Source organism: Dipodomys spectabilis, unplaced genomic scaffold, assembly GCF_019054845.1.
Source record: "Dipodomys spectabilis isolate Male_0828 unplaced genomic scaffold, ASM1905484v1 ptg000227l, whole genome shotgun sequence".
In the NCBI taxonomy this organism is placed as follows: domain Eukaryota; kingdom Metazoa; phylum Chordata; class Mammalia; order Rodentia; family Heteromyidae; genus Dipodomys; species Dipodomys spectabilis.
Window position 1 is genome coordinate 1276067 of NW_024870904.1, and position 8044 is coordinate 1284110.

General features: G+C 41.4%; 1 long non-coding RNA gene across 1 annotated transcript; it reads left to right on the forward strand.

Moving 5' to 3' along the window:
• The first annotated feature begins 214 nt into the window (after positions 1-214).
• On the forward strand, positions 215-2210 carry LOC122123264. The gene is made up of 3 exons (XR_006150369.1): positions 215-305; positions 1465-1554; positions 2186-2210. It is a non-coding gene; the product is annotated as an uncharacterized LOC122123264 (long non-coding RNA).
• Positions 2211-8044: the final 5834 nt, after the last annotated feature.

An 8044-nucleotide genomic window follows, 5' to 3' on the forward strand; every position in this document is an offset into this window, starting at 1 on the left:
CAGGTTTATATATTGTCAAATATTTTTAATTTGCTATTTAATTCTTCTAGTGAATAGATAACACAGCAAGCTGCAAACATTTTATGTAAGATAAAAGCATACCTGCAGTATAATGAAATTCCAGATTGGAATTCTCATGACCCACGTCTGATTTCTTGATGGAAATGTGCCATTGCAGAAGCTGATGTCATTTGATGATGTGGCTGTGTACTTCACCTGGAAGGAGTGGCAGGATCTGGATCCTGGTCAGAGGACCCTTCACAGAGATGTAATGCTGGAGACCTATAGCAACCTCATGTCCTTTGGTGAGCAAAGATCACTTTTACATGGAAGTTCAAGTCCTTTTATTTTAGTAAACATTTGACTGTTTATGTTATTTAGGTACAAGATTCCAGTCCATTCCCAGGTAAAAAAAAACTGCTAGTATAAAAGCCAGCCAAATTCAGGTCTGGGAGCTTGGTGTTCTTTGCCTTTCACACTACTGCATGAGCCACAACTCCATTTTGGCTTTTGTTCTGGGGTATATTCTGGGTTTCAGTGCCCAGGTTGGTTTCAAGCCTGCCTCTTCTGATCTCATCTCCTCAATGAAGGGTTACAGGTGTAAGCCTTTGGACCATTACATTTTCTTTAAAAAAAAAAGATTCTAGTACTAGGGAAGTGTCATTTTTTTATAAGGGAAACTTCACATTTATTATATGTAACTCAAGAGCTAATTGTGTTCTCATTCTTTAAGAAGCCTAATCAGTAGTTGGATAAAAGTTCTAAACTATGATCCACTAATAGGAGACTGACTTCCCAACCTTGGGGTGATTATTATAGGTAGATCTACAGTCTAGATAGCATATACATTACTACTGACAGTATGATCTGGAAATCAGTAGTTAAAAGTGTGTATTTGTAAGCCAAACTTGACAGGGTTTAGTGCTTCAAGCTTTGAATCCTAGAATCTCTGGAGGCAGAAATCTGAAGATTTTGGCTTGAAGCCAGAAACTGTAGAAAAATGACCATGAGGCTCTTATCTCTAATTAACCATTCAAAAACTAGAAATGTAGCCAGGACTCAAACTAGTAGAATGCTAGCTTTGAGCAAAAGAGCTGAGTTCAAGCCACACAACTGGCACAATAAACTCAATGCTGGGGGAAACTCCACCATTTAGCTATTAAGAATTGAGAGACCTGGGGCTGGGAAGGTGGCTCAGTGGTAGAGTGCTTGCCTTGCATGCCTGAGGCCCTGGGTTCGATTCCTCAGCACCACGTAAGCAAAAATTAAAAAGCCGGAAGTGGCGCTGTGGCTCAAGTGGTACAGCGTTAGCCTTGAGCTGAAGAGCTGAGGGACAGCGTCCAGGCCTCAGGACCGGACCCCCTCCCCCCAAAAAAGGAACAACCTTGTGAACAGGATGTCTGCGACCTTACGTTAATGATGATCCAGCAAGAGCAACTGTTCTCCACTCTTTCTTATTCACAGGGCACTGTGGTCCTAAACCTGAATTGATTGTGAAGCTGGAGCAAGGTGCAGAACCATGGATAAGAGAAGCCTCAGACAAGAATTTCACAGGTGAGTTAAAGCATCTACACTGGTCATAGTGGGTCCAGAGCCCAGTTGGTCTGTTTATCTTGAGCTGTACAGAGCGATAGTATTCCTAGTGCCCCTGAGTCATGTGTGGCAGAGAACTAGGTTATCTTTAGTCTCAAGAAATTGTCAATCCAGAACTCCCGTGGAAAAAAACTGAATTTGGTGCGCCAGTGCAGTTAATGTTAACAATTCTCTTTGTCTGTAGAGAAGTCATTCTTAAAGAGAAAAAGACAATAAGAAATGTGGAAGAGGAGATCTCATTTTCTTTTAAACTAATATTACGCAGGTAGGAGGAAAATAGGAGTATGCTAGGGCTGCTATCCTCTAATCGGGACAATTTCTTATCAGTGGTGCTCGGCAAAGAGGGCAATTCAGAATGGAAGCATTAAGAGTATGTAGATGAATAATTTGAGTAAATATTTCCTGTAGAAAAATACTAAATCAGAAATACAGAAAAACATTATTTTCCATTATAAAATGTCAGTACTACTTTCTTAATTACTACATTGCTGCATAAAGCAATGCTTTGATATTTGAAAATCTAGTAACAGAATGTGAGGAAATATCGTTACAGTAAGGAATTTATGGATCTCATTTATGTTTTCCATTTTAGATGTCCCAGAATTGGAGGATGTGATTAGCACCTGTCAGGAAAGTCACAATAAATATCTCTCTGAAGTCGCAGTCATGAATAATAACCAAGGGGAGGAAAAAGTGAGACTTATAAGAAGTTTTCATATGAGCTCCGTACAGAAGTCAGAACTGATTAAGAATAATAGGAACTCCTTAGGGATTAGGATAGAAAAGGTTACTGGGTGTTTTCAGTGAACCTGGTAAGATGTGTGCTGTATATAGTCCTCATCTGTCTTCTGTAGTTGAAGAATATAAACAATGTGAAAAGTCTTTCACTGAGAAGACACACCCTGTTGTCCCTCAGAGAACACACACAGGAGAGAAACCTTATGAATGTAACATGTGTCAAAAGTCTTTCACCCAGAAATCAATGCTAACTGTCCACCAGAGAACACACACAAAAGAGAAACCTTTTGAATGTAACATTTGTGGAAAATCTTTCATCTGCAAGGCATATCTTACTAGACACCAGAGAACACACACAGGAGAGAAACCTCATGAATGTAACGTGTGTGAAAAGTCTTTCGCCAAAAAGACAAACCTTACTGCCCACCAGAGAACACATACTGGAGAGAAACCTTATGAATGTAACATGTGTGGAAAATGTTTCACCCAGAAATCAAAGCTTACTGGCCACCAGAGAACGCACACAGGAGAGAAACCTCATGAATGTAACATGTGTGGAAAGTCTTTCACCTGGAAGTCATGCCTTATTGGCCACCAGAGAACACACACAAGAGAGAAACCTTATGAATGTAACACATGTGGAAAATGTTTCACCCAGAAATCAAAGCTTACTAGCCACCAGAAAATGCACACAGGAGAGAAACCTCATGAATGTAACATGTGTGGAAAGTCTTTCACCTGGAAGTCATGCCTTACTTGCCACCAGAGAACACACACAAGAGAGAAACCTTATGAATGTAACATGCGTGGAAAATCTTTCACCTGGAAGTCAAGCCTCACTGTCCATCAGAAAACACACAGGGAAGAAATCTTATGAATATCATATGTGTGGAAATAATTTTCAGCCAGAAGCTACAACTTACTGTCCACAAGAGAGCACACACAGGAGAGAAATTTTATGAATGTAACCTATGTGGAAAATCTTTCACCCAGAACATACAACTTTCTGTCCATCAGAAAAAAACCCACCAGAGAGAAATGTTATGTATGTAACAGGCATGGAAATTCTTTCACCTGGAAGGCACAGCTTAACATCCATCACAGAACACAAGGAGAGAAACCTTATGAATGCAACCAGTGTGGAAAGACGTGGAGGCCACAGCTTAACACACATAAGTTGATTCACACAAATGAAATAACTTAGGATTGTACCAAATGGGGAAAGTCTTTGATCTGTAAGAAAATTGAAATTGCAATACAGAACCAATACAGGATAGAGACCTTATGATATAGCAGATGTGGAGTGCTGCAACTAGAAGACACAGCTCAGGGTTCATCACAGAACACCCAAAACACACAGACACACAGAAACAGAAACACACTCTCACACACAAAGAAGAGAAATCATATGTAGGAAAAATGGAAAGGTTTTCTAGAAAAGTCATAACTCAGTTTGCATCAGAGAACAGACACAGATGAGAAAATACAAATATCTCAAATGTGGAAAGTCCTTTACCAAGTATTCATGGATCCAAGTTCATAGAACACACAGCGGAGAAATCTTAAAAATATTACAAATGTGGAAAGCCTTTGATCTGAAAGGAATACCTCAGTGTTCATCAGAGAACTGACTCACATAGGAGAAATAAAGTAGTGAATAGAACATATTTGAAACGACTTTCAATCAGAAATGAGTCGTCAGCATATGTGAGATCATACACAGGAGAGGAATTATGAGTATAGAAAACATTTTGTCAGAAGTCACATCTGTACAGGTATCAGAGACCTGGACACATCACAGAATCTCTGTAAATATAAACATGAGAGGAAGTCTTTCAACCATAAGGCAATCTTCAGCAATTATTAAAATATTCACCCAGAAGGTGCTGGGAAGGTGGCTCAGTGATATAGTGCTTGCCTTGCATGCTTAAAGCCCTGGGTTGGATTCCTCAGCACCACATAAGCAAAAAGAAAGAAGCCGGAAGTGGCACTGTGGCTCCAGTGGTAGAGCACTAGCCTTGAACTGAAGAGCTGAAGGACAGTGCCCAGGCCCAGAGTTCATGCCCCACGACCTTACCACCCCCTCAAAAAAAAATCACCCAGGAAAGAAACCCAATGTAGGAAAATCTTTGTCAGAAAACCTCTGTAAATTATACACAGAAATTCTTCATGGCATGGGTAAGTTAGGTGTGATTGGAAACCATTCTTCACTCTTCAGCTGTCTTTGAGCCAACATTTCTCATCCTCTCATAGTGTTGAGTCGGGGTGGTGTCGTTCAATATTATCCAAAGCATGTAGAAATAACCAGTCACGACAAGTAATTCAGAGATTGAAGTTATTAACTTGTGTCTTTTATACTAAGGAATGGTGTTTCAGGGTAATTTGATAAACTCTTCTTAGAAATATGAGTTCTGGGCCTTTGGGACTGGATTCAGATCATCTCCAACATGGTTATGGGAACAATAGATGAGTAAAGACTGTTATGATAGAAAGCAAGAACATGAGAACAACCGTTTTTCTACTGCTCCCTTAAGTCTCCCTCTGTATGTGTGATCCATGCCTTATAGCACAAATGACCTACTTATTCCAGTTCAGTTTTTGAATGGAAGATTTAATGGAAGATATTAGTCCTTATTGCAGTCCATACATAGCAATAAAGTCTTTATCGGAGGGGTAACAATGCTCAATAGGAAATGTATTCATTAGCTAACTCATATAATGGTATAACCAATCTTTACAGTATCTTTACAATAAAATATATATTTAAAAAAAATGATGGATAATAAAGACTAGAATTTCTGCATTTTGCCTTGGGGGAGAACCCCAAAGTGTCTTCAGTGCTTGCTCTTTTCTTTAATTAATCACTGGTGATGAGCAACTTATGATTGATTCACTCTTAGCCCATTTAGTTGTTCTGCTGTGTGAGCTATTACAAAACACCAGTGTGGATGATGTGTCACACCTGTGTTATCTCATAGAGGGCCAAAGTGGATATGACATTAGCGGAAATAATCAAGCACACAAAAATATTAATCAATCTCTTACAAAAATTGAAGTTAACAAAAAAATAAAACCATCTGCCACTTGAGCTACAGCATCACTTCTAGTACCTGAGAGGAAGGAAGGAAGGAAGGAAGGAGGGAAGTGAGAGTGGGAAAGAGGAAGGGAAAGAATGAGGAAGAAGGAAGAAATGAACTATTCAAAAGAAGAATGTTTAATTTTTGGTGAATGTGAGAATTATTCTTTCAGAGGTTGGGCTCAAGAAAAATGGCTTTTACAAAAAGCAATTTCTTGCTCTCTGCTCTTTTCTAGCTCTTTTCTAGCTCTTTTCTCTCTCTTTCCTCTCTCTTTCCCAGCTTTCTCTCTTTCCCAGGACTTTCCCACTATGTGTAGTGCCACCCTTGCCTGGTGCCAGCAGGTCTACTGAATAAACCTACCCCTTACCTGGGTACCATGTGTGTGAAGCTCTTACTCAGCTACCTCTTTTTAAAAACCTAACATAAATGGTGCCATAACTTGGATAAAGGGCTTAAAGTCAGGATAGCTGGGATGCCTCTCTCTTTTTTTCCCTCGTTTTTCTTTTTCTGTTTGTTTTTCCCTTTGTCTTCTGAGGAAGACCCACAGTTCTGATGGCCTTTTGTGAACCCATCAGTCTGCTACAGACACAGCACATCGATACCATTGCTGGCCTTCACATCCACGTCCACACCACTTCTCTACTCTGGTGAGTGAAACTACTCTCTACTCTCTACTCTCTGTTGCTCAGTCTCTGTCCAGATGTGGCGCCATGCCAGAGAGAGCTAATACGGCCTTTAGCTGAAAGGCCAGTCACCTGTGAAGTCAAGGGCACTTGGTTTTGGGGGCTTGGCCATTTCTCTCTAGAGGGCTCTGGGGGAAGTCGGGACGCCGCTTCTGCCTGGTCATCTCTCCTTCACTCACCAGACTAACTCTCCTACTCATTTAATGGGGTGCTGCGAATCATGCCTGAGCCGTGAAACCCCTTTGAAATGCCTCCTGCACTCCCTGGAAAGCCAGAGTGCCTCATTTTTATGCCATTCTCTGATGTAGACAGTTTTTGCCACTGCAATTGTAAATGGTCAGAAGTCTGTTTACTTTCAGGCTCTCTTTGCTCTCTCTCTACCATTCATGTTCAACTTTCCCTATCTCTCCCTTTCTCTTTTCTACATTTTGCCTTGTACCCTGAAGACTGGGTCCCGGGGACCCCCCTCTAGGTTCCCTCTCATAGGCTAGCCAATGTAGGCTTCATCTATTTATTCAGGGTTTCTTTGCATTTTTTTCAGAAATTCGCCATCTTGAATTCACCATCTTGGTCACATGGTGGGTTAAAGGTTTGGCCCCATCTGACCCTTAACCTTCCACCAAGCTTACTACTCCATCTATTCTAAGGTGCCTTGCTAACAAGTTGCTCTTTTCACAGGCCTTGGTAACTGAGGCCCAACCATCTGAAGTGCTTTGTTAGCAAAGATGTCTAAACGTTGTTGAAATTTTAGGTTTTGAGTTTTGCTTTTTTTGTTTTGTGTTGTGTATTCTGGTACTGACTACATGACTCTAAAATATTGGGCATATCTGTGCTAAGATTCTCACATCTAAGAAGTTTTGTCATTCCAGAATATTTGTCGGTCAATTCATAAGAACCAGGTAAGCTCTACTTATTCTACTTGATCTCCTTGTTGCTTTAATTGGAAATAATAAAGGGCTTTTGTGGCAAAGATTTCGGTTCAAAGCCAACCCAGGCTGAAAAATCCCTAAGACTCCATCTCCTAGCTAACCTACAAAGAGCCAGACTGGAAGCATGGCTCAAAACTCCTATCTCTACCAGCCAAACTCTGCAAGTGGTACTATATCTCAAAGTGGTTCAGTGCTAGCCTTGAGCAGAAGTACTCAGGGACAGTGCCCAGGCCTTGAGTTGAAACCTCCTTGAATAGCAACTGGGACAAGCCATCCCAGCAACAAGCACCTAGACTCAGCCAGTCTGGAGAACAAGGGAACATGAAGAGGAGTAAGAGGAGATGATGTCACATCAGCCACTTTGCCTGCGCTTTCAAAATTAACCAGAGCCGGGAGGTTAGTAGAAGAAGCCTGCCCATCCAATGTCTATACCTGTCTACCTATTAACGGAACAGGAATTTATATACTTGCCTTTGTCACCTGACTTCTCTACCTAGTCGCCAGATGTCAGAAGTAGCTAGGGACATTTCTACCAATATTTTCAGCCCCAAGTCCTTCCTCTTGCCATTTATTTGCTCTCTAGAATTTATTTTCTGGCCCCTCAATGCTCATGAGACTTCTCCAGACTTTATCTAAGGACTCACACCACCAAGGGACAGCTGCTGCTCACTGCCTTCTCTGGCAGGAGACCAAATTCCAGCCTTTTACCTCTATGGTCCATGCCCCTTGTCAGCAGGAAGTAGCCAGAGAGAATCCCCGCCCTATTTCAGGATTATTAAAAGGCTGGAATGTAACGTCTGCTCCTGGATGGCTAGCAGACTCCACTCTCCCCCAGCGAAGTCTCCACCCAGTACCTGCCTTACCTATGCAACTGGCACACCTGGAAGAGGGCACATCTGCATCCGCTGAGGTCACATCTGAATTTGATGTGGCCATACCTTTCTCCGCCCATACCCTAGATAAGGCCTAGCCCGGGCCCAGATGCACTCTCTCTGCTCTTTTCTAGCTCTTTTCTCTCTCTTTC